At 39.8% G+C, this 26,509-nt stretch overlaps 1 long non-coding RNA gene across 1 annotated transcript; it reads right to left on the reverse strand.

Moving 5' to 3' along the window:
* Positions 1 to 453: 453 nt before the first annotated feature.
* Positions 454 to 26,509, reverse strand: LOC125620245. Its single transcript, XR_007351849.1, has 4 exons — positions 26,273 to 26,509; positions 13,054 to 13,057; positions 8,974 to 8,988; positions 454 to 464 (listed from the first exon to the last, which is right to left on the reverse strand). It is a non-coding gene; the product is annotated as an uncharacterized LOC125620245 (long non-coding RNA).

A 26,509-nucleotide genomic window follows, 5' to 3' on the forward strand; every position in this document is an offset into this window, starting at 1 on the left:
TTCTGATTTTTTAATAGTCCTAATGAAGATGTTTATCTTTCTTTCCTTTTCTTAACAAAAGATACTAGTGATGATTAGTTATGTTATTACGTAAGCTTCAACCAAAAGTGAACCATAAAATCTAAAAATACATTTATAACATTGCTGGCTGTATGGTTTGGCTCTAGGAATGTCCCTAAAAAAGCTTATGTGTTAGGCAAGGTAGCAGTGTGCAGAAGTGAAAAGATTGGGTCATAAGACCTGTAACCTCACCAGTGGATGAGTCATTTGAAGGATTAATGATTTGAATGGACAGCTGGGTGCCAATTGCAGGTGGTGGGAACGTGGCTGGAGGAAACAGGTCACTGGGTATGTGGTCTTGGACTTCATCTCTTCCCAGACTGCTACTGCTGCTGCTCCTCCTTCTCCTCCTCCTCCTCCTCCTCCTCCTCATCATCATCATCCCTTCTCTCCCTCTTTCCCTCCTCCACCCCCCCACCTCCCATTTTCTCTGCTTCTTGGCTACCATGAGCTTAGCTGCTCTCCTCCAAATGCCCTTCTGCCACGGTTTGCAGCCTCACCTCAGGCCAACAATAATGGAGTTAGATGACCTGCTCCCTCCTCACTGCTGGGACGGGGGGAGCACGAGAGAAGGAGAGCTGCAGGAGCCCCGCTGGCCAGTCAGCAGCCCTGTGCCAAAGGCGGTATCTGGGAAGCTGGACTGGCGTGAGAGTGCTGACACCTAGATAAGAACCTGGCTCAGTTGGGTGCCGTTGTGAAGCTGAGGCAGGAGGATCGAGAGTTCAAAGCCAGCCTCAGCAACTTAGCAAGGCCCTAAGCAACTCAGCAAGACCCTGTCTCCAAGTAAAATATGAAAAGGGCTGGGGGTGTGCCTCAGTGGTAAAGCGTCCCTGTGTTCAATCCCTAGTGCAAACAAACAAACAAAAACCTAACACCATCCCAGCCATCTGTCCCTGCTCTGGGATCTCCCAAGATGCCGAGGCTCTGTGCTGGAAGAAGCTGTAGCAGCCAGAGACTAAAATCTGGAGAAGCCTCCACCATGTCCCCCTCTGCCCCAGGCCTAACCTGCCCCCAGAGAATGTCAGCCAAGTCCAGGGAGAGCCTCCTCGTCCTCTCCAGCTGAGCAGGCCACTAGCCTCCAAAACCGAGATGAGGGAAACTATCAGATCATCAGGAAGTATCGGAATTAGCCCCAGGCGACCTGAAGGACCTGATCAAAGATCTTATACAAGAGAGAGGTTCAGAGGTGGGGAGAGAGTTCCGCACCTTTGGTCCCCTTCACATTTCAGGTCTGGTTTTGGTTGGGACCTTCAGATTTCCCAGCTCCTGGGGAACTACAGAGAGACACCTGCAGATGGACTTTGATTGCTCAGGAGATTCCTGAGAGGAGTTACTGCATTTTCTTTTTTCAATCAGGAAGAAAATCAGTGTTTTAATGGGTGGGCCTGGGATGGTGAAAGGGTGAACGCTAGGGTGTCTCTGTATCTGAGTGTGTGCGGCGTGGGAGGAGGGGGTTCACTGGAGTGTGTCAGCTTCCACACGGGAACCAGACAGGCATGGAAGGTGGTCCTCTCCTGCTTTTGCTCTAGGTCCCCACCCCCAGCCCACCTGCCCAATCCCCAAGAATCCTTTGGCAAGGCTGCTCTATGCCCAGCAGACTTCCCCAGGCAGGGCTGAAGGCAGGGCTGTGTTCTGGGCCCTGGGTCAGGACAAGCAGGACATTGTGGGGAGCCTGGGCTCTGACTCTCCTCCCAGCCTTTGGAGCCCCGATGGAAGGAAGGCTGCTGACAGGAGACTCCAGCTTCGGGGATATGGAGGGGGCCTGGGACTTTCTCACTTACAATTTCTGAAGCAGCTCCTGTTCATCTCCAAATGTCCCTCCCAGTAACCATGGACCATGGCCCTGTCCCCCAACTGTCTTCCTTTCCCTCATTCCTTTCATCCTGTCACCATTCAACATTGAAATGGGGAGCTGGGCAGGCAGGCAAGTGTACATCAGTGTATGTGTGAGAGAGAGAGGGAGAGGTGAGCACCCTGGGGACTTGCCACCTCCTAGGTCTATGGCACTGGGACTGTTTGCCTTGATGCTGCTGTTTTTGACCACTATTTTGGCATTTTGCTTCCTCCTTCCCTCCCTCTCTTCTTCCTTCCTGTTTTGTACTACTTCCTTCCAATAAACTGTGTGCTCATAGAAAATCATTTTTTAAACAAGAGAAAAGGACATAAAGTGAAAAAGCAAAAGTAAATACAAGCCACATTCCCATGGATATCCTCTTGGAATTTTCTGTATATCTACAAACATATACACATTCTTGAATTATTTTTCTGTGTACAAATGGACCATACTCTGTATATTGTTTAGAAACTTGCTTTTTCCCCCCTTTAAATCACTTAGATGTTTTTCCTCTGTCAGCACATATGGAATTCACATTCTTTCTCACTGCAGTACAGTGTTCCATTTAGGAAGTCTATAATGTAATAAATTTCCTTTGATGCCCCTTTAAGTTATGACCAGCTGTTGTACACCAGTGCTTCCACCAGCAACCCAGAAATATTGGGTCCAAGTTTTATGGAGAGACTGTGAAGGGGCCCCCCATGTGAGGAGAAGTAGACTGGCAGATGGGTTCGGTGGAGGCCGAGGGGATGGGCAAGTGTCATGGTGTCTGTGCTGTGCCCTGGTGATTCCCTGACTTCAGGCACCATCCTAGAGAAGGCAGGAGGGGACCTCAGAAAACAGTTTCTCCTCACTTCCCAAAGCTCTAGACTGACATGCTTGTCCTTGTCATCAACTGGGAAGGGTTTGGGATGACTTAGAAAAAAGCACTATATAAAGCATTTGTTTCTCTGGGGAACTTGGATTTCTATTTTAACAACCTGGGTCTTCCCTTCTTCCCATCTCCAGGCACATCCTGGACTTCTTCCTGACGGTCACTCAGATGGGATTCTGCTATCCATTTCGTGTTTCTGGCTGACAACTTTAAAAAGGTAGGGTTCTAGTAAAAAGAGAGAGTATGATCAGACATGAGTGGAATTTCTGTTTAGGATTGCTTCCAAGCTAGTTTTGGTCAACAAAAGAGTTGAGGTTTTAACACTTTATGTACAGAGCCTTTGGTTGGGTTCTCATCTGAAGACCTAGGGTTTAGGAAAACCTCAAGATGTCGTCTCCATTTTTCTGTCTCAGATGGATCAAACACAGCTCAGACAGTTGGTTTGCTAACAACCACCCCGAAGACCTCCAGGGAGATCTCACCAGCCACAGGTGCGTCTAAGGCCTAGTGGACGCACCAACCTAAATTTAGTGAAGAGCCACTTTCAGCAGGTCAGTCACCAGCTTTGTCATTGGAGACCTTTTCCTTTCTTGTGTATTTCATACAATATGCTTTGTTTCATATTTTTAAAACATTTTTTTTTAATTATTGGTGGTGTTCACCTCACGAGCTATTTCCTCCCTTCATAGTGCCTCACAGAGCTCTCCAGGCTGGTTCGGCTGGCTCTACTTCATTGTCTCTCACTGCTGCCTAGAACCACAGAGAACAGATGGCCACCATTTACCTAACCAGTCCCCTGTAGGTCATTTATATCTTGGCATCTTATTTCAGTATTAAGACACTGAATATTCATTTTTTGGGGACATGATGAATGCTCCTATAAGCTATTTATCTATAGGTGCAATTACTGAGGAACATGCATTATGTTGTGTGTGTGGTACAGGGGATTAAATTCAGGGGTGCTCCATCATTGAGCTATATCCCCACTACATTTTATTTTTTCCTTTGAGAGGAAGTTTCTCTAAATCGCCCAGTCTAGACTTGAACTTGCTATTCTCCTACTCATCCCCCAAGTCGCTGAGATTACAGGAGTTCACCCCCATGCCCAGGAAGCATGCGCTTTTGAATTTTATATTGCCAGGTTACTTCTTCCAAAAGTTGTTGACTGATTTCCTATAGCCTCCCCACCAAGCTTCCATAGCACACAAGCATTGCCTCATTCCCCACAGTAACCCAGTCACCGACTGATGTGGTTTCTAGGAAACCACTTGGCCCTGAAAAGCAGTACTAAGAAAATGACATAATAACTTAGATTAACTTTGTGGTCAGTGAGCGTATATTAGTTTTCTCTTATTGTATCAGATAGGTGGCAGATATTATATATTTGGAAGAGTTGTTTTTCATAAAAACATAAAGAACTCTTGTCCTGGGGCTGGGGATTTGGCTCAAGCTGTAGCACGCTTGCCTGGCACGCGTGCGGCCTGGGTTCGATCCTCAGCACCACATACAAACAAAGATGTTGTGTCCGCCAAAAACTGAAAAATAAATATTGAAATTCTCTCTCTCTCTAAAAAAAATGGTCAAAAAAAAAAAAGAACTCTTGTCCTATTTTTTATGGTAAGTGTATAATTTGACCATATGTATAACCAAACAAATGCAAATAATTTCACTTAGTAATAACTTCACATGTTAATTATATCAAGTGTTTACATAGGACATTCCAGTGAACACTAAAGGCTATTGAGGCCACCTCCTGTAGACATGCATACTCATTGCATTGAATCTTAAACCATTGCAGCTAGTTACATACTTGTGGTTTTTATGAACAGAGGGCCAGATGAGAAATCAGGTGCTTGTACATCTCAGTTCCTGCTGACTGCTGGTGTCAGCCCTGCCAATTTCCTGAAAGCTATTCTGTGTCTGTTTCTGGACTCAGCTTGCAGGGTCTCTTCAATGATTCCCTCATTTATAGGAGTCATGTTCATCTTCATTAAAAGTAAAAATACTATTAGAAAACACATCACATCATTTATTTCCCCAATTGCCTTCAAAAAAAAGTCTAATGAAAGAAAATGTAAAATTTTTTAAGTAAAAGTAATCTGGACCAACCACTATGTCTGTGACAGACTTACAGTGTCTTTGTGTAGGTGGCCTGGATCCAAAACCACATGGACAAGACCTGGATCATCTGAATCTTCTCTTGACTCTCAGACAACGTGGAAACTTCAGGAACTATAGAGAAAAAACACTCCTTTCTTCTTTCTTCCCTCCTTCAGTTACTTCTCTTCCTCTTTTTGTCTCTCTCTTCCCCTTCTCTGCCACTCACTGGAAATCCACTCATCTCCTTTTTTAGAAGGTAGTTCTTGGTCATCTTAGGCCCCGAGAATATCCTAACATATACCATTCAACCTCTTAGCACGCTGAGGGATGAGTGTACTTTCAGATGTTTTTTCTTTTAGCTTCTCTTCGAGGTTCAACACTTGGAGTTTTACTCAGATCAAGTAACTTTCACTCTGAAGCTCAACTCTCAAAAAGTTAGTAGATGATGACTAAGAAATAAATCCATACCTTCAAAAACAACAAGTAAAATGGAAAGAGGCCATCTGTTCACCATATTGCTCTCCTGAGCAGTGCTCAATACAACATCAGGGTTGTTATGGGACCAGCTATCACTAAGGCCTCAGCAATATATTGTGACCTATTGGTGACATCAGCACAGTCCAGGCAGTGTCCACAGTACTGTAAGATTGCTGAAGCCCATCACCAGAGGTAGTCACTTTTATATAGTGGATATTCTATCATGAACTTGAACTCTCATACCTGGCATTTGATACCAAAATTAAAGAGATGATATGGATTATACAAAGGAGACTCATCTAAGTGTCTATGGATACTGCATTCCTCAGTCTCCTCAGTGGTAAGGATATAGCAGTTCAATTAGGGTCAGACTCAGAACCATGCTTGTCTGATAGAAAAAAATAAAGGCTATGTCTCATCAGTACTGTTTACATCAGGTAGAAACCTAGGTGAGAGGCATGCCAGAATGTTGGTGTGGATTGGAGAACATCTCATCTATCCAGAAACCCCTAGCAGTTACAGAATTTCCCCGGTTTCTGGCAACAGTCTCCTATATCTTCACAGCTAGATTTCTTCTACCACTCTTTCTTATCAGGTTCACATTGGTAGAAGAAGATAATCCTGGACTTTACCACACTGAGCCTTTCTCAGGAATTCAGTTCTGGTCAATCCTGAAGATCTCACTCCCCTGAAGGCCCAGTCCATCTTCTGGAAATATGGAGGATGAAATCAGTAACATGACTTCTGCTCTGCAGGAATTGGATTTTTTTACTTTCTTACTCAAAAAATGAATAAATAAATTATGATGGCTGAATGCTCTAGAACTTGTTTCCAAAGATACAGGTCAAACTGAGTGAAATATTCCCTGGAAAGGAGCATTGGGAGGGGACTGGTGATCAAGTTTCAACAAGAAAATATAACTCCTTGAGATAAGCACAAGTGACTCCATGACCAGGCTAGTATATAACACTAAGGGTACTGATAACTGAGTGATTTGTAATTTTTATTTATTTTTATTTTTTTTAGCTGTAGTTGGACACTTGCCTTTATTTATATTTAGGTGGTGCTGAGTATTGAACCCAGGGCCTCACATGTGCTAGGCGAACACTCTACCACTGAGCCACAACCCCAGCCCCCTGATTTATAATTTTTAAACAGGACAGAAAAATATTAATTTCACCCAAAGTATTAATGGCTCTCATTAATTAGGTTTAGATCTAAGGGAAAAGGTTGTTCTAATCATACTGGATTTCTGCTGCTTCTATAGAAAATTACCACAAATTCATGAGATAAAATACAATTTATTATTTTGACATTCTTGAGATAAAAAGTCCACCCTAAGTTTCAGGTCTAAATCAGTGTGCATCAGGGCTGCTCCTGTCTGGAAGCTCTACTAGAGGATCTTTCCTTTATTTATTGTTTAAGTTTTCAGAACTGGCTGCAATCCTTAGCTGTTGTTCATGTTCTTCATCTTTAACAATCAATAGTCCAACATCTGCTTCCTTGGTCACCCTCTTTTCTGACCAGCACCCTCTTAGCTGCTTCTCATAAAGGTCATTGTGACAATCTTGATTTTACCCAGATGATCCAGGAAAATCTTCCCATTCAAAATTCTTATCTTAATCTCATTTGCAAAGTTTCTTTTGCCATGCAAGCTCACATATCCATAGCTTCCAGGGATTAGCAGGTTGACATTTATAGGTGGAGAAGATTCATTCTTCATTCTTTTTTAAAAATTTATTTATTTATTCTAATTTGTTATATATGATATCAGAATGCATTTCAATTCATAGTACACATATAGAGCACAATTTTTCATGTCTCTGGTTGTACACAAAATACAGTCACACCATTCGTGTCTTCATACATGTACTTAGGGTAATGATGACATTTGCATTCCACTGTCTTTCCTATCCCCATGCCCCCTTCCTTCCCCTCCCTCCTCTTTGCCCTATCTAAAGTTCCTCCAATTCCTCCCATGCTCCCGCCCCCATCACCATTATGGATCAGCATCCTCATATCAGAGAAAACATTCAGCATTTGGTTTTTTAGGATTGGCTTACTTCATTTAGTATAGTATTCTCCAACTCTATCCATTTACCTGCAAATGCCATGATTTTATTCTCTTTTAATGCTGAGTAATATTCCATTGTGTATATATACCGTAGTTTCCTTATCCATTCATCTACTGAAGGCATCTAGGTTGGTTCCACAGTTTAGATATTATGAATTGTGCTGCTATAAACATTGATGTGGCTGTGTCCCTATAGTATGCTGTTATCTGCATTCTTCATTCTCCTACACCAAAATAAAGTCAGAATATATGAAAGAAAATTCACCTATGGTAAATATAGTAGTATGAGAGTAGAAATGCAACATTGGGCTAAACAATAGAGAATAAATGACACAGCAACTGTATAAACATAGTAAATAGAGCAAAGCAGCATGGAATAAACAAAAAATATATAATTAAAAATTAAATTTTAACCAAAGGATTGGAAGGGCAGACACAAAAATATTTTTTAATGCTACAAAAACTTAGGCAACCAGATTGAATAAATAAAAATTCCAAGACCAGAAAGACACTGTGAAGAAATGAATATGGAAAACTTAGATTTGTGTAAAATAGACATGCTGAACAAATTCATTGCAGAATAAATAACTAGGAATCAAAGAAATAGAGTGCAGCTTACAATTTAATTTTTGGTATGTAAATATACATAAGGGAGAAGGAAAGAAACAAAGTTATAAGTGATTCAATGATGAGAGATTTTAAAAAAGAAAAGCCAAATAATGGAACAAAGTCATAGGTAATAATTATGGTTTCTGAAGTAAATAGATGAAAAATTTTGCAATATATCCAACTCACAGGTAAACGCCTCAAAAAAAAAGTCAAAAAATTCATAGAGTAATCACACTCAGGTCATCTCTTCTGTGTCTTATTACCCTCACAAATACTGTCACTTTCAGCAGCACAGTCTCCACTTTCAAGATAAAAGGACTTACTTAGAAAGGTTACAATCATGCTTATTAAGGATTTAAACCCACAGGATTGCTGTATTGAAGTTGTCATTTTGTTTTCACCTCCAACATACTTTATTTATTTTTAATCCATCAAGGACACATTGTATCCGCTGAGGTTAAGGGTATACCTTACTGTTTTAGCACCAAGTTCCACTACATTCAATTTATATAATTGTGTTTAATTCCAAAAACAAATTTTAACTTTTGTCTGTTACTTTGCCATCTCAAATCAAAGGGACAAAAAGAAGAAAATGAAAATTTAAGAAGTATTATTACTGACAATTTACAGTTCTATACGCATACAGGGGAACTGATAAAGTGAAGAGTGATACATAACATATATAAGGATAGGACACTGTGTGTTGGCACATTTTAAATTATCATGTTATTATTTCTGTTCCTCTGATTGGAGTCAATGAGGTAGCAAACAAAAATTTAAAATTATCCTTTGAAGTGCACACAATTAATAGATTGAATGAAGTGAAGGCAAACTGACCTGGGAGATAAACATGAAGAGCCAGGTGTTCACGCCCACAGTAGATGAGATATGGAGACTTGAAGAGTGAGAAGCCAAAATACAATATCCCTCTAACTCCTCTGCCACCAGCACGCTCTTCCCCTAACTCTGACAAATTGTCACCTATCTTCTCTGCTGCTCACAGCTCTAGGCGTGAAAGTCATGTTTCCCATGGGACTCAGGTCTCTCCACCTAGACTCACTACTTCACAAACCTGTCTGCATCTCCAATGGTTTTTACTTATTGTGTCCAGAGGTCACATTTAAATGTGGCCATTTTCCTCTGCTTCCTCCTCTCCTATTTCTCTTTCCTCTACTTTGGCTCCTTGTTCTGGTAAAAGGTGAGATGGAAAGACTGGCAGCTAAAGCCCTCGCTGTCCCCATGCTGCACATGATCCTGAAGGGCCTCCAAGCTGGGACCCCCAGCAGCCCATACACCTGTAGCCGCTCTGCAGACCCACCAGCCAGCCACTCCGGGAATCTGGGCCTGGACTTTTCTCCAGAGGAGGAGGCAGCTCTGCTGGTCTGTCCACACCCTTTCTCCCCTCTTGTGCTACACCATCCAAGCCAACATCATTGCCCATTAGTGTTCTTTGTAGACACTTGGACAGGGTCACCTCTCAGGAGAGGCAATGGTTTGCATTCTTGGCTTCTTTTTGGAGGGCTTCTCTCCTTCTGTCTCTCACTAGACAGACACGCCCCTCTCCATTTGGACACAGATTCAGTAAACGTTCATAACTCTTTCCTTTTGCACTTGCCCTAAGGATGGAAAAGCTTCACTGGCCAAGGCCGTTGAATATTAGACATGTGGAAAAGTGGAGAAAAATCAGATCCTGATAAATTCTGTACTAGAAGCATCTCAGAGGGACCAGGTTATAGAACTTTGTTGTAATTTATTGATTTCTAGGAAAGGTGACAGGAGACAGAATGGCCACAAGAATGTCCTTGTGTGTGAACATGAGGAATGTGGGTAAATATATCTGTCATAATTGAGAACTGTGTTTGTGGTATGTCTTGTCTGAAACATGAACCTGGCATAAATTTGTGGGCCATGAGGTTGTGGTATGTCTTATGAAATTTTATGTATGTCTTGGTACACATCAGGTGAATATTTCTAGTGCTGTTTAAAGGAGAATATGATGAGTGTGTATCATTGTATCTCTGTGTCTGTTTGTATTTATATGAGTGTATGAGTACATCTTTTGTATTTGTGTGAGTACATCTTTTGTATAGTAACAGTACTTGGTGCTCAGCTGTGCACCCCTCTCAGACCACACAGTGCCCTCTGCCTACATAGTGTTCTCAGCTTGTCATCTCTACTAATCACACTAGATCCTGTCTTGGAAGATTCCCAACTTCAGAGCACATTCTGAAAGGTTGAGTGTTTTTTTTTTTTTTTCTTGCATGCTTTCTGTCCTTTTGAATCAATTCTACTGCATCCAAGATTTAAAATACAAATACAAATTTAAAATAAAAACCTCTAGTTTTTCTGATTTTTGTGCATCTATATTTCCAATGGGAAATATATCGCCAAATGGGAACAGCTATATCTTTGAATTCACAAAATTAAATTAGAATTGAAATACAGAACTTTATCTCTGAACTCCCATGTAGTGCAAATTTGGGCATAGAAACAAACCATACAGGAGGTACAGAGTGCTTTCATTCATTTACAAAATAAACTAAACTTTCTAGGATGTTACTCATTTCTGAAACCACTGATTATTTTTCAAATTCTTTCATGATAGCATTTTGATTATGTTTTTATATCCTCAGTAGATTTAAACATAGTTAAGAATGATCACAACAAAATTGTGGATTAATATGTCTGCCTACAACTTAAAATATATTATTTGTTTTGATTGAAGAATTAATATTTAATTGAAATTATGTGTTCTGTAGTTTTATATTGTTAACTCCTTTTCACAAGTCTTCATTTATAGTGTCATCTTAAGGATGGTTGACTGACAATTTAGAGTTCTACATTTTTACATGCCAGACATACTGGGCTAATACTATACATGTTTTAATTTTATGTTTGTTCTTTGCTTTTAGGTCTTATTGACAATACAAGTTGAAATGACATTTCTCATGAATTCACCTCTTCTCCTCTGATATTCAACATTTTCTTCACAGAATGTAGCCACAGAGAAACTCCCATTTCCCCAAAAAAAAATATAGGAAGTTATTCATTATGAGATCCTGTTCATGGGACAAAAACAGAGACCCAGAATCCCAAAAAAAGTACACAGGAGGTGAAGATTAAGATTGGGTCCAAACTATGCCTTTCTTCAGGAAGTGAGCAGAAATGTTGAGCTCGGTTTCTTCAGGTGTATTCAGATTCCTACTCTATTGACCTAGACTTTGCTGTTCTGCAAGTGTGTGTGTGTAGAAAGAGGAGTCACAGGAGAAGTTATCCAAATCCGAGAATGAACCTTTATCCTCAAGGTCCAGGACATACATAGTCTTCCAATGAGTATGCAGAATTTGGATAATATGTACGTAAGTTTGAAACTCCTAGAGAAGGGAATAAAGATCATGGATTTGGGGCTGGAGTTGGGGCTCAGTAGTAGAGTGCTCATCTAACATGCATGAGGCACTGGGTTCAATCCTCAGCACCACATAAAAATAAAATAAAGGTATTGTGAGATAGATAGATAGATAGATAGATAGATAGATAGATAGATAGATATAGAAATATAATGTCTTAGAAAAAGATCATGAAGCTATAGTAGAAATTTAGTGCATTCATATATTCAAACAAAAAATATCTGAATATCATGTACTAGACCCTAAGAATAGATATGGTTCACGACTTTATAGAAAACAAATTGTATATCCTTCCCAACAGCAAACCTATATGAGCACTATATTCTCATTGCACTTTGGGGTTTGCACTAGACTTCCTTCATTTGTTTTGGACTCCATGCCATCCACTAAAGCTCTATTCCTGATGGTGTCAGAGTTCATGAAGTAGCAGAATGGTTGACTTCCATTATTTTGCTAAATTTTGCTCTGAAAATTCTGCTGACATGGAGCCTGCAGGCTCACACACTCCTGTTCTTGGTTTCCAGGACACAGTTGCATACCCAGAAGAACCAAAATACCTAGGCAAACTCCATTAGGGATGAGAACTTGCAGCTGAATCAGCTGCTCACATCCCCATCCTTCTCCAACCATCCAGCACCACCACATACATACATACATTCTTATTTTATTCTGTACAGTTACCTCTGGCTCCAACAGGGAACATAGGTTCCAATACTCTGTGCTTCCACCTGAACCCTGCCCTCAAGACTCCTCATACCCACCAACCTTGGTGAAGATTGGGAACTATTCACCTTTCCCTCATTGCTTAAGCTCCATTCTCTCCATGTCACATTCTACAGATTGACAGCCTCAAATCAAACATTTGGTAAAATTTGGTTTTTGAAGACATTAAATATTATGTCGTTGTTTACTATGCTAACCAAGCACCCCAGCCAGTATTTAACTGTCCAAGATTATCAAGATCTCTCATTAATGCATCTGGCATGTATGTTATGCACACATCACAGTCAGATGGTGTGTGGTGAATGAGTCAGCTTGGCATGAGTGAGTGCATAACATGTAGGTTAAGATTGGATCCTGCTTTAATGTATGACGAACGACGTGTTTACAAATGGGAATATGGGAGGAGTATAGTTTGGGTGAAAATAAACAGTTTGTGTCTGTTGGTTTGACACATATATCTATGTGCATTGATTTCTTGTCCTGTGATGGAGGACTTGAGTGTTTCTGTGTGTGCAGTTGGTGTTTGTACCTCTGTGTGTTGTGCATTTTTAAGTGGTTTATCTGTTCACTGTAATTAATGAAATATCTGAGACTAGAGCAATTTGTGCACTTGTGAATTCTAATGAAAAAAATCAAAGAATAGGAAGATGTAAAAATCAATGTGTGTAAACAAAAATGTGAGTTTTCAAAACACGTTTAAGTGTAATGAATATGGTATTTTTTATTCATGTAGCACAGAAAGTAATGAGAATGAACACACTAGAGTCCCAGTTGGCATGGATGAATTACCACACAAAATGATGAGCAAAAGCAACCAGCACACAAAGGAACTAAACAGTCACTTTTCAGAAGAAGAAATACAAATGGTCAATAAATATGTGAAAAAATGTTCAACATCTCTAGCAATTAGTGATATGCAAATTTAAAATACATTCAGATTTCATTTCACTGTAGTCGGATTGAAAATAATCAAGAATACCGTAATGGGCTGGAGTTGTGGCTCAGTGGTAGAACACTTGCCTCACATGTGTGAGGCACTGAGTTTGGTTCTCAGCACTGCATATAAATAAATGAATAAATAAAGGTCCATAAACAACTAAAAAATATTTTTTAAAAATACAGTAACAATAAATGTTCATGAAGATATGGGGACAAAGGTGTACTCATACATTGCTGGTGGGACTGCAAATTGGTGCAAACGCTATGGAAAGAAATAGAATTTAGTCATTAGCAAGAGAAGATAAGAGACAACAGAAATGAACTAGTAAAAATAACACAAAATCAAACCAAGACCTACAATGCAAAATACCTGAACCCTCAAAAGACAAGGCAAGGATGAAATAACTACATTTCTAAAAAAAAAAAAAAAAAAAAAAACAGAGAAAAAGAAACAAATCAGTGTGTGTATATATGTCCCTGAACCAATCAGCATAGAAGAATTCACGCACGTGTACACACACACACACACACACACACAAACACAGAAAAAAAAGTCTAAAGAATAAAGGAATCATCTGCACAGAGATGGTCACAATAGTTGATCAGATTGGGTGGTCATGTCCATGTCCAGTACTCTTCCTTTCCAGTCCTTCTTGAGTCATGCACTGATAGAGCTGGGGTGGGGTTGTTCGCCCCTTCCTGTGTTTGTGCTGCTCTCTGAGCTGCCAGTTGGAGCAGCCTAATACTGAAGCTGTTTGATGTAAGACAGCTTCCCTTCTCACCAGTATGAGGCCGGGTGAGTTGGGATGGACTGTCAGTTGTCATTCTGTCCATTCAGATCAGTTTGGTGCACTCTCTGGGTGCTGCTTCTGCGGGATCTGGGAGGGGAGTTCCAGCAGGTGGGGCTGAGGGCTAATCAGGCCTCAGGTGTAATCAGGCTTTGTTGGGTGGTGTCTGCTTTAGAGACATTAGATCCACCTGCCTCTAGGGAGGGACAGTAGCTGATCTCTGATGTGGCTCTTGTTCTCAGCAGCCTCCAAGGAAATCCAATCGTGAGACATGGGGGTCAATCCTCCACTCATTGCTGTCCCCAAGCACAGCCTTCCTGAGATTAGTCCCCGAGTGAATTCACCCCTTCTGCTTGGACTCCCAACCTACTTCAGCAGGTCACAGCAGCCACCAGACTCAAAGGAGAGGCAAGCTGGGCTCCCCTTCCCACATGAATTAACCTAGGTATAGTTTCTCTGCTCCTCTTTCGCTCATGTTCTTCTAGGCACAGCTTAGGCCACCAGGTGACACCTGCTGGGATATTGTGACAGAACTTGCTCTGATCTGTCTCCTGAGCCACTGTTGCAGCAAGATTGCCCCAAGATAACTCCCACCTCAGATCCTCATGGTGAGCTGGGATTCAGAGAGTGCTTTTCAAGCACCAGTGTACAGTGTGCCTCTGGATCAGCTATGTTTAGGCAGCATTTTTGATCTCAGGTTTTTCCATACCAAATCTGTGTTCTCCCTCCCTCTGGTGAATCAGTGCCACTATTGCTGCTTTTTGGTGTCAGTGTAGTACCTGGGCAGGCTCCAAAGTATTCTTTTTTTCTGTTTATTGTACCCAAATTTCTGACTCCCTAAGCCATTTTGAGTATTTAATATTGAATTTTAGTGAAATTCCTTTCATCCATCTCATGAGAAGCTGTCCACAACTGTTTTTGTCCTAGGCCGAGACTGGCTTGGGCTGCAGCTGTCCTCTACTGTGCCATCTGCCCTCTCTCTAGCTGAAAAATGAGAATCCACTGCAGGGCTGCTTGTCTGGAGGTAGAAGATGCACTGTTGATTTAAGGGGATAATTGATCAACTGTGGGCTCCCCAAAATGTAGACTCCCTACAGTGCCCGGCAGGGATTTCTGTTCAAATTTGATTTTATAGAGCTTGATCTGCTCCAAGGAACACTGTCCCAGACACATTTTAATTGTTTCCCCTTTTCTTTCCAAGTGTTGCTAAGGGGATGAGCTCATGTGCTTTTCTGCTCCCTCTTTCTCTTTCTCTCTGTGGTCTCACTGCCCTTCCCCAGCCTGGTCTAGATTCAGGGTTGGGGAACTCTGCCCTTATTTTCTACTCTGGTAACCACTCTTCAAGTCTCTCCACGTCTCAGACTTTGTGATATTAGGTCTTAGCACATTTATTTTTTCACCCACCTCTCAGAGCTATTGTTTCTTTACTGTCTTTTTCTATGTTGTGAAGGGGATGGGGAATTGCTGCCTAGCTCCTATCTTCCATCTTCCAAGTCTTCATAAGTTTTTTTATAGAGCAAATAATCTTCCAGGTATATCATACATGTTCAATTATCTTAGATGTAAATAAATGTCATCCCCTGACATATTTTGTGCTTATGTTTATGTATGTGTGTGTGAGTGTGTGTGTATATATGTGTGTGTGTGTGTGTGTATATATATATATACACACACACACACACACACACACACATACAAGTGGTTATGAATAGGTGTATGTGCTGGGCATGTCGAGCTTATACTCAATAACATCTTGAATTGATTTTACTGAAGGTGAATGAGGACAACTTCACTCTCCAGGTTTCTGTACAAGGGACCATCAGAACACACAAGACCCAAACATTGTTGGAAATATCAGATTATCCTCAGAGACTTAAGCAATAATTTGAAATGTTAGGGTTGGTCTCGAAATTCCCACAACATCATTGAACACTGGTGATTTTTAGCAGTGATTTGTTTACTCTTAATCTCTATGTTGATCATAACTGTCTCTTTTCCCATAAATTGCCAAAACTGATCACTTCAATTTTGCAATCATAATAGTGTTTTGTTTTGGTTTTGTGTGTATCTGTTCTTTTACTCTTTCCGTTTCACATAGGAGTCCCACATTTGTATCTTCATCGTCTGAAACAGAACAATTACTTTTCACTTCTGAATATATACATTCTTTTTTATTTTTTAATGTTTTAGTTGTAGATGGACACAATACCTTTATTTACTTATCTTTATGTGGTACTGAGGATCAAACCCACAGCCTCACACATGCTAGGCAAGCACTCCACCATTGAGCCAATCCCCAGTCCCTGAGCATATACATTCTCTATGACTTTATCTTCATCTTTGCACAACCAGTTCTTAAGGGTTTAAATGTTTTTCAATGTTTCTCTCATTTCTATGAGACACACTTTCATCTTTATTAGCAGGAAAAAGTACTATAAAAATTTGTAACATTTACTTACCCATTTCCCTATGGAGAGGTCCACGAAATTTTTTCTGGACCAGCCACCATGTCTGTGACACAAGTGATTTGGTGTGTGTGGCCTGGGCCCAAAGCCACACAGACAAGACCTGGATCATCTCGATCTTCTCTTCACTCTCAGACAAACTGGACCCTCAGGAAGACCTCAGAACTCTACAAACATCCCTTTGTAACTTCTTCAGTCACCTCTCTTGGGCTTTCTCCTTTCCTCACATCACCCATCACAATCTAGCAGTGCTCCCTTCTCTCTTCCTTAGAAGGCAGTTCCTGGCTACTTTAGGCCCATGGAAGATGCCAACATATACCCCTTGACTTTTTGATGTCCAGGTGATAAAGGTGTTTTCTTGATGTTTTCTCTTTTACCTTCTCTTCATGGTGCAACTCTCAGAGGTTACGCAGACCAGGTAACTTTCTAGAGGAGTTAGTTGATGATAACTGAGAATGAAATCTATACCTTAAAAAACAACAAATATGAGGAAAGTCTATCTATTTTGCCAAATTGCTATCCTGAGCAGTGCTCTGTCTAACATCAAGGTTGTTATGAGACCAGCTCTCACTAAAGCCTCAGCAGTGTATTATGACCTATGATGACATCAGCAGAGTCCAGGGACCCAGGCAGTATTCACAGTACAGCAGAATTGCTAAAGCCCATCACCTCAGAAGGCACCATTTATAGAGTGTAAATTTTGTCATTAATTTGAACTTTCCAAGATTGCACTTGATACCAAAATGAAAGAGCCAGTATGGATTATACAAAGGAAATTCTTCTACGTCTAGAGATACCACATTATGCAACCTGGGCAGAAGTGGTAAGGATATGGCTGTGTCAGAAAGGGTCAGGCTCAGAACCATGCTTGTTTTGTAAAGGCTTTATCTTATTAGTACTGTTTACATTATGTAGAAACCTAGGTGAGAGGCATGTTGGAATGCAGGTATGAGTTTGAGAACATCTCCTCCATTCATACACCTGCAGCAGTTACTTTATTTCCCCTGCTGCTGGCAACAGCCTCCTATATCTTTACAGCCAGGTTTGTCTCTTCTGCCATGCTTCCTCATCACGTCCACATTGGTAGGGAGATGATAACCCTGGGCTTCACCACACCTAGCCTTTCCAGTCTGTCTTCTGGAAACATTTAGATCCCATACAGATTTTCAGCTCTGAGGGAGCTGTACTGGACCTTCGATGCCGTGTACATTCCACTTAATCTTTTAAGTTGAACATGTGTTTATTTTTAAATCTTAATAATTACCATGACCCAGCCTTCTTCCATCCTCTTTACCCATAATAATCCCATTACTCTGGGTATTCTCTTCTTCAACACTAACTGACAGGCACATTTATCAACAAATATTCAGCTTTGTAAGTTTTACAGAAATAAAAATTTTAAAATACTATTTTTCATGTATCAAATTGTTTAAACTTAGAGGTCAAACTCTACCAAATAGTGATTTAGATATAAGGGAATAAGGAATCTTCATGAACTAAATGAAGTATTGTTCTAAATAATGTATTAGAATTCCTCAATGTTTCATAAAATAAAATACATAACCTACAACTCTACAATTTCACATTGAATAGGGACATTTACAAGGATGATATTGTAACATGATGTTTGCTTTTCAAGAGTTGGAATTTTTATTTTCCTACGTAAAAGAATGAATAAGCAAATTATGGTGGATGATTTCTGTAGAATTCATTTCTGAAGATGGAAGTCATGCTGAGTAAATTATTCCTGAGCATCAGGAAGGGACTGGTGATCAGGGATCAAAGAAAATATAACTCCAAGAAATAAGCACTAGTGCCTTCATGAACAGGTTAGTATGTATTAAGCATATTACTAACTCAATCATCTATAATTTTAAAACAGGACAAAAAAAAACCTCACCCAAGATCAAAATGACTCTCATAAGCCTAGATCTAAGGGGAAAAAAGTTATTCTTATAATATTTGTCTCCTAGAATTTTATGGACTAAAATACAAATTTATTCTGAAGGTCAAAAGCCCTCCCTGGACCTCAGCCCTCCCTGTGTCAGCAGGCTGCCCTGTCTGGAAGCTCTACTCGAGGATCTTTCCCGTTACTTTTTTTCCAGGTTCCAGAGCTACCTGCCTTCCTAGCTGTTGTTCTGCATCTTCAAAAGGCATCAGTCCAACACCTGCTCATTCAATAACTTTACCTAATATTATAGCTCCCCTCTGTCCAGCAGTCTCTTAGCTGCCTCTCATGAAGGCCATTGTGATGACCTTAGCTGTACCCAGATGATCCAGGAAAATCTTTCATTCAAAATTATCAACTTAATCCCATCTTCAAAGTCTCTTTTACCAATGCAAGGTCACATATTCATATCTTTCAGGGATTAGGAGGTTGACATTGGGTGGGGGGCAGGGTGAGGGTATGGTGGGTGAAGTGGGTTTACTCTTCATCCTACGACACCAATATGAAGAGTGTATCAAAGTGATTTCCCCTGTAGTAAAATTCATAATTGAATTTATTCATTCATATAAAATTCATATAAACTAAGGGGAAGGAACAAGTCCAAGTTATAATTAATTCAAAGATGATAAATTTGAAAAAATACCAAATGATGAAGAATTTAACAAATGCTGTTTCTGAAGTAAATAGGTTAACAACTTTGTATGATACCAACTCAAAAATAAATGGTAATGTCAAGAAAAAATATGAACCCAACTTTCAATGCCAGAAGAAGGTAGAACCTTGACCAGAACCAACCTGGAATGCATGTAGAAGGGACAGGGTGAAATTGATGGATCCAATTACATTATATAATTTCCCAGGAATAACATTCTGTCCTCAGGTCCTTTAAGCCCTGGTCAGGGACGGCTGCTGCAGACCCTTCTTCCATCCTGCTCTGTCTTACCAGGGGCTCCAGCACCATCTCAGTTCTCATGGTATCTCCACATAATTTTTCTCACTTCTGGACTTTTGTCCTATCTGTTCTTTCTGTCTGAAAAACTCACCTAACATCCTGAGGTGAGTTATTATTGTATTGGGTGCAGTATGTGTTGACTGCTCAATTTAAAAGTTCTATAGGCCAGGAATTCTGATGAATGCATCTTTGTATACCTGATTGCACATTGTCCTGAGTTCCCAGTGTCCTTTTTAACCAAAATGGACATAAGGGGATCATCATAAAATTGAAAGAGCTAAAGCAATTCAGTGCCCATGAGTCTCATGTAAAAATGCATCCAAAAAAATACCTTGACTGTAAATCCAGCCAACTAATAAATGATTTAAAAAGCATATTACATGGCCAAAGGACTGGAGTGTGCACTGAATCCATGCATATACAAAAACAAGACAAATGTAGAAATTATCAGAGAAGAGAATGTAAATTTTCAAAAGTTTTACAAATAGAAGTAGCTACAAAAACTATGATCTAGGGACAGAGGAAAAGAGTAGATGTGTTAATTTCTTCATTTTCAGTATCAGGATTTAATTTTACTGAGAATGAAACTTAACACTAGACTTATCTCAGCATTTTAAGTCTTTATTCTTAATTACAGGGGGGATTTTAAGTATTGATGATATAGTATCTATAAAACATTTGAAGTTTGACAACACTGTTTCATTCCATTTTATTTTTTCTGAATTCAAGAATTATGGAATTTGATGTGTGATATCAATATTTATGGTATGATTCAATTTTCAGAAAATAACATATTTCTCTTTCCATCATCTATTCTTCAAGCATACATAAAATGTAACAATTTTATTAATGTGTAATTAAAATGCATAAAATCTATATATTTCATGAAAACAGTTTGCCGAGTCTGGTTCAGTTCTCCATTTTGCCTTCTATACATAGGTACAATTATGATATTCATTTGGGATGACATCTAACTGGTGTTCAGAAAGGTTGCATTTCAGTAGGAAGCTCTGGAGTAATTTTTAAATTTACAATTTTAATAACTTTAAAATTTATATTTTAATATGTATCAATTGTACAAAGTCACTACTTCATGGTAAGTGCAAAAGAAAATAGTACTGCCGCAGTCTGGCTAGGCACAAAATAACCAGGCCACCACACCGCCTTGTAGATTCAAACAGCAAATCTTTATTCCCAAACTCTCACCGGCACTCTACACGCACGTTCTGGGAAAATTCACCCTCCACCAGGCTCTGCGTACCAAATACTCTCAGAACCCCGCGAGAACTCCACGAGAACTCCACGAGAACTCCACGGGGAACTCCAGGAGCGGGTGCCTGAGGCAGCAGGATACGCCCTATTCCCAGCAGGATCCACCCTAATCCCTGAGCAGGGTCACCTTTCAACCAAAACTCTCAAACATTCATGCAATGTCACTGCAAATGACCTGGGTCAAAGGCAAGCCCATTTCTACAATGGAGAGTCCTCCCTCTAAGCAACATTGGGTAGGCTGACAAGGAAATTGCCATGCGTCCTTCCTACTTGGCTATGGCTCTCAGCATCTCCCCCCTTCTGATTAATTAAACAACAAGCAATGTGGCTTAGGGACCGTGCCTGTTAGATTGTCCAATTCAATATATGGTCCTTACCCATCATCGGATGATCTGACCGCTAGGCGTCAGCCTCCTGTCTTAGGTTGGTACCACTGTAATTGGATCATACCCATCACTGACTACCGGTCCAGCATACAGCCATACTTGTGGATAGGCCTATGCACCAGTGGGGGGGTGAGGTTCTTTGCCTCACCTCTGTTGGCCCCCAAATTTTAGCTGGACGATCATGACAAGCAGAAGGGAGGAAGATACACCAAGCCAATTGACGGCTCCTTTTGGAAAAATTGTACCACCGATGACATCATCAGCAAAAATACCCCAACACTACCACAAGTCGCTGCACCAACAGATAGTTCACAATGCATACAGGTGAGCTCACAATGTGTCCAGGCAAGTTCTGCAAGCAGTTCAGTGATGGCTATTGTAGAAGCTGTAGATTGGTTTTATCTTTGACTTCACCAGCACTGGGATGAAGATAGGAATTCTGGCAATAATGGCTAAAGAAAAAATTATGTAACATTACAGAAGGCACTAAAAGAAAACAATTTTCTTAACAATTTACATTATCTTTAAGAGAATTATTAAATATAATGAAAAGGAAAGGTGAAAGTAAACAAACAGATCTGTTAACCTTCTTTTGTGTTCACATATTAAAACAATCTTTAACAGCTGTTTACCCAATTAAATTAAACCATTTAAATCACGTGAATTAAAAAAAAATATTTGGATCCATTTTATCATGAGCGCTCATCATATATGATATATGGACATACATACATTCAAACATATAACACAAAACACAAGTGTGCACACATAATATAATACATACAACACATAACATTATAGTAAAGGCCTTATAACTTTTTACAGGTGAAATCTCCATTGCAATGTTTAAAAACTCTATAGTCAAAAAATAGAACTGATCAGCAAAACATTAACCTAGGTCTGTATGAGCTCAAAAAACAAAATAGAACTTCATGATATGGCAAAGGGCAATAATAAAATAGATATTGAAAAAAGCATCCTGGTTCTGTTGCAGATGTAAGAATAGCCAAACTGGAGTTTTGGATATCAGTTGTTATGGATTTGAGCCAAATCATCTTCTTTTTGGTCTGTAGAAATCGCTTTAGTTAATCTTTCTGGAATCCAAATCGGCTGCTGTTCTCCCTGTGGAAACACATAAACAGACCCCCGACTCCAGACAATCACTGGGTCAGGACCTTGGTTAATCTCTCTGGAATCCAAATCGGCTGCTGTTCTCCCTGTGGAAACACACAAACAGACCCCCGACTCCAGACAATTACTGGGTCAGGACCTTTCCATTGTCCTGTTAGAATATCCTTCCAAAGTACCTTGGGCTTATGTACATTTTTTGGACACATATGCCTTTCCGCAGCACTAAGTCCTGATGAATCCAAATTTAAAAAGTTTAGAGTAAAAAGGGTTATTTTAAGTTTATCTTTGGGGAATATATACCCCTTCCCAATTCCTTCTTTTTGCTTTAATAAGTACATTTTAATAGTTTGATGAGCTCTTTCAACTATGCCTTGTCCCTGTGGATTGTATGGGATTCCTGTTATATGAGTAATGCCAAATGTTGAGCAAAATTGTTTAAAAGAGGTAGAAGTATAACCAGGGGCATTATCTGTTTTTAACTGTTTTGGAACACCCACAGTGGCAAAATTTTGTAAGCAATGAGCTATAACATCTTTAGTTTTTTCTCCGGCATGAAGGGAGCCCATCAAAAATCCAGAAGAAGTATCAACTGTAACATGCAAATATTTTAATTTTCCAAATTCTGGCAAGTGTGTGACGTCCATCTGCCAAATATGGTTAGGTATCAATCCTCTAGGATTGACTCCAAGATTAACTTGTGGTAAAAAGGTCACACAATTTTGACATTGTTTTATTATTTGTCTAGCTTGTTCCTTAGTTATTTTAAAACGCTTTTGTAAAGTATTAGCATTGACATGGAACTTTTTATGAAAATTTATAGCTTCTTCTAGTGTAGAGAAAATATGTATGTCATGTGTAGTTTTATCTGCTAAATCATTGCCCAAACTAAGGGCTCCAGGCAATCCTGTATGTGCCCTAATATGTCCTATAAAGAATGGATCTTTTCTGTCCCAGATTAGACTTTGTATAGTGGAAAACAAAGAGAAAACAGTAGAAGAAGGGGAAATCCTACCAGCATCTTCAAGAGATACTATAGCATTAACTACATACTGACTATCAGAAAATAAATTAAATACAGAATCTTTAAACATCACAAAAGCTTGTAAAACTGCATTAAGCTCTACCTTTTGAGCTGATTGTTTGGGTACTAAAAATGTAAAAGTTTGATCAGGGGTAACTACTGCTGCTGTACCATTATTTGACCCATCAGTGAATATATTTGGAGCATTCATGATAGGTGTTTTTCTTGTCATTTTAGGAAAAACTACAGGATGCTTAGACCAAAAAGACAACAAAGGATTAGATGGTAAATGATTATCAAATGAAACATTAGATTTACACATGATTATTGCCCAAGTATTTAACTCATTAGCTAACTCATCAATTTGATCCATAGTATATGGAGTAATAATTTTATTGGGAGAAATTCCAAACACTCCCTTTGCTGCTTTTATTCCTTTGAGTATTAATTGTCCTACAGCCTCAGGATACCTAGTAAGAATAGTGTTAGGAGAATAAGATAAATGTATCCACAATAATGGACCTTCTTGCCAAAATACTCCTGTAGGAATATTTTTTGTTGGTAGTACAATAAATAATAAAGGCAAACTTATATCAATTCTATCCAAATGTATATTTTCCATATATGTTTCAATAATTTTTAATGCCTTTCTTGCTTTAGGAGTTAACATGCGGGGTGAATTTGGATCTGATGGACCTTTTAGAATATCAAATAAAGGTCCCAACTCTCCTGTTGGTATACCTAGATAAGGCCTTATCCAATTTATGTCTCCTAATAACTTTTGAAAGTCGTTAAGTGATTTGAGTTGATCTACTCGTATTTGAATTTTTGGTGGACGGACCATGGTTGAGGATAATAGAACTCCTAAATAATTAATTGGAAAATTTAATTGTACTTTATCTATTGCTATCTCTAGATTATAATTTTTTAATAAGTTTGTAAGTGTGGCATAACATTCCAGCAATATGTTTTTATCTTTATGTGCCAATAATACATCATCCATATAGTGAAATATTTGTAGTTCAGGATTTTGATTTCTAAGTGGCTGGATTGCTTTGTTAACATATATTTGACACATAGTTGGACTGTTAGCCATCCCTTGAGGGAGTACTTTCCATTCATATCTCTGATCAGGACCTTCATGATTTAATGCAGGGATAGTAAATGCAAAACGTGGACTATCCTCGGGATGAATTGGAATTGAAAAAAAACAATCTTTAATATCTATAGCTAAAACATGCCAGGTTTTTGGCAAAGCAGACAATTGAGGAATCCCTGATTGAGCAGGTCCCATAATAACCATCTCATTATTAATGGCTCTTAAATCTTGCAATAATCTCCATTTACCAGATTTCTTTTTGATGACAAAAATGGGAGTATTATGGGGAGATATGGAAGGTTGTATATGTCCTTCCGCTAATTGTTGTTTGACCAGATCATGGGCTACTTGTATCTTTTCTTTAGTCAGGGGCCACTGAGGAACCCACACTGGTCTTTCTGATTTCCAAGTAATTTTGATTGTCTCAGTGGCCCTTTCTGAAAATCCAACCCATGTCTGTCTGTTCCTTGATCTATTTGTATTGGTGCTGCTATACCTTGCCCTTGTTTTCCTAATCTTTTTTCTTTCCTAAAGCCTTGTCTAGCCCTAGTAGTGGGCGCATTAGGATTGATGTTATTTGTTAACGTCAAACCTAATTGATCTAGGACATCTCGTCCCCATAAATTTATAGGAAGATGATCCAATACATATGGCTGTATAGTTCCTTCACATCCTTCAGGATCCTTCCAATCTAATATCATAGAACTTCTATGGGGATTAGTCGCCACTCCTAGGCCTCGAAGCGTTTGAGTGGCTTGTTGTAATGGCCAATGTTTTGGCCATTCTTGACGAGATATGATGCTAAGGTCAGCTCCTGTGTCCAGTAGCCCATTAAACTCATGACCTTGAATATTTAGTTTTAGCATTGGGCGAGAATCTAAATTTAAAGACAACATAGCCCAATCTACACCTGTGGAGCCTAATCCCCTGGAACCTCTTTCTACACTATGACTAGGAAATTTATTATGTAGGCTGGGTATTATTAACAACTGTGCTATTCTATCTCCAGGTGAAATTACTGATATACCTCTTGGAGAACTAGCTATAATTTTTATTTCACCTACATAATCGGGATCAATTACCCCAGGACTTATCATAAGTCCTTTTAATGTAGATGAACTACGTCCCAATAATAAGCCTACTGTTCCTTGGGGAAGAGGTCCTTTTACTCCTGTGGGAATGATTTGAACTCCCATCTCTGGAGTTAATACTGCTCTGGCAGAGGCGCAGATGTCCAACCCTGCGCTCCCTCGGGTTTGTCTGATGAGGGATTTAATGGACAATGTGTCCTGGGCACTACCCTGATGGTGTTGCTGGGTTCCTCCACTGCCCCGTATATTTGTGGTTGTGGGCCCCGGAGCATTGGGCCCCCCTGTCCGTTTTTTGGCAATGGAGCCTGATGCCTTTCTCCACGATATCGTGGATAAATACCTGGTCTTTGTCCGTTTTTTGATAAGGGAGTACCCTCTATGGTGGTTTGAGAACGGCATTCATTAGCCCAATGTCTCCCTCTACGGCATCGTGGGCAAATACCCGGTATTCTATTCCTTTGATACCTACTTTTGTTAAACCCTCCTCCTATGGGGCAATTCCTTTTAAAATGTCCTGTTTGTTCACAATCATAGCATGTTTTTGGCCTGGCATCTAAAGCCTGTTGTACTGCAGCTGCCAAGACTTGCCCTTGTTCATTAATATCTCTACATAATTTAATATATGTGTTTAAATCTTCATGTCTCCATGGTCTAATAACCTCTCTGCAGCAACGATTTGCTTGGTCATAAGCCAGTTGTTTTATTAATGGCATTGCTTGTTCTGTATCCCCAAAAATTTTGGCAGCCGTTTGAATTAGCCTATCTACAAAGTCAGCGTAAGGTTCATTAGCTCTCTGTATTACCTTAGATAGCTGACCTTGTAAATCTCCATGTCCTTGTAAAGTCTTCCATGCCCTAACTGCGTCTGCAGCAATTTGTGCATATATAGCAGGATCATATTCAATTTGTTGCCGTTGACCCTCATAAGGTCCTTTTCCTAACAACATATCTAGATTTCTTTGAGGGTAACCAGCTGCTGCATTTCGCCTAGCTGTCTCCGTGCAAAATTCCTCATTGGCAACCTTCCATAACAAATATTGTCCTCCATTTAGCACAGATTTACACATGCTAGCCCAATCTGCTGGCGTCATGTCCAAGTTAGTAATGGACTCGACCATGCTTACCGTGAAGGGAGCTTGGGGACCATAGGTTGTTACAGCCTCCTTTAACTGCTTCACTGTTTTAAAATCTAAAGCACGGTGAATTCGCTGCCCTCCTGCCTGTTCAAGTACAGGGCATGCTAATCTTTGAGGTCCTGT

The sequence above is a fragment of the Marmota marmota genome, unplaced genomic scaffold, assembly GCF_001458135.2.
Source record: "Marmota marmota marmota unplaced genomic scaffold, marMar, whole genome shotgun sequence".
In the NCBI taxonomy this organism is placed as follows: domain Eukaryota; kingdom Metazoa; phylum Chordata; class Mammalia; order Rodentia; family Sciuridae; genus Marmota; species Marmota marmota.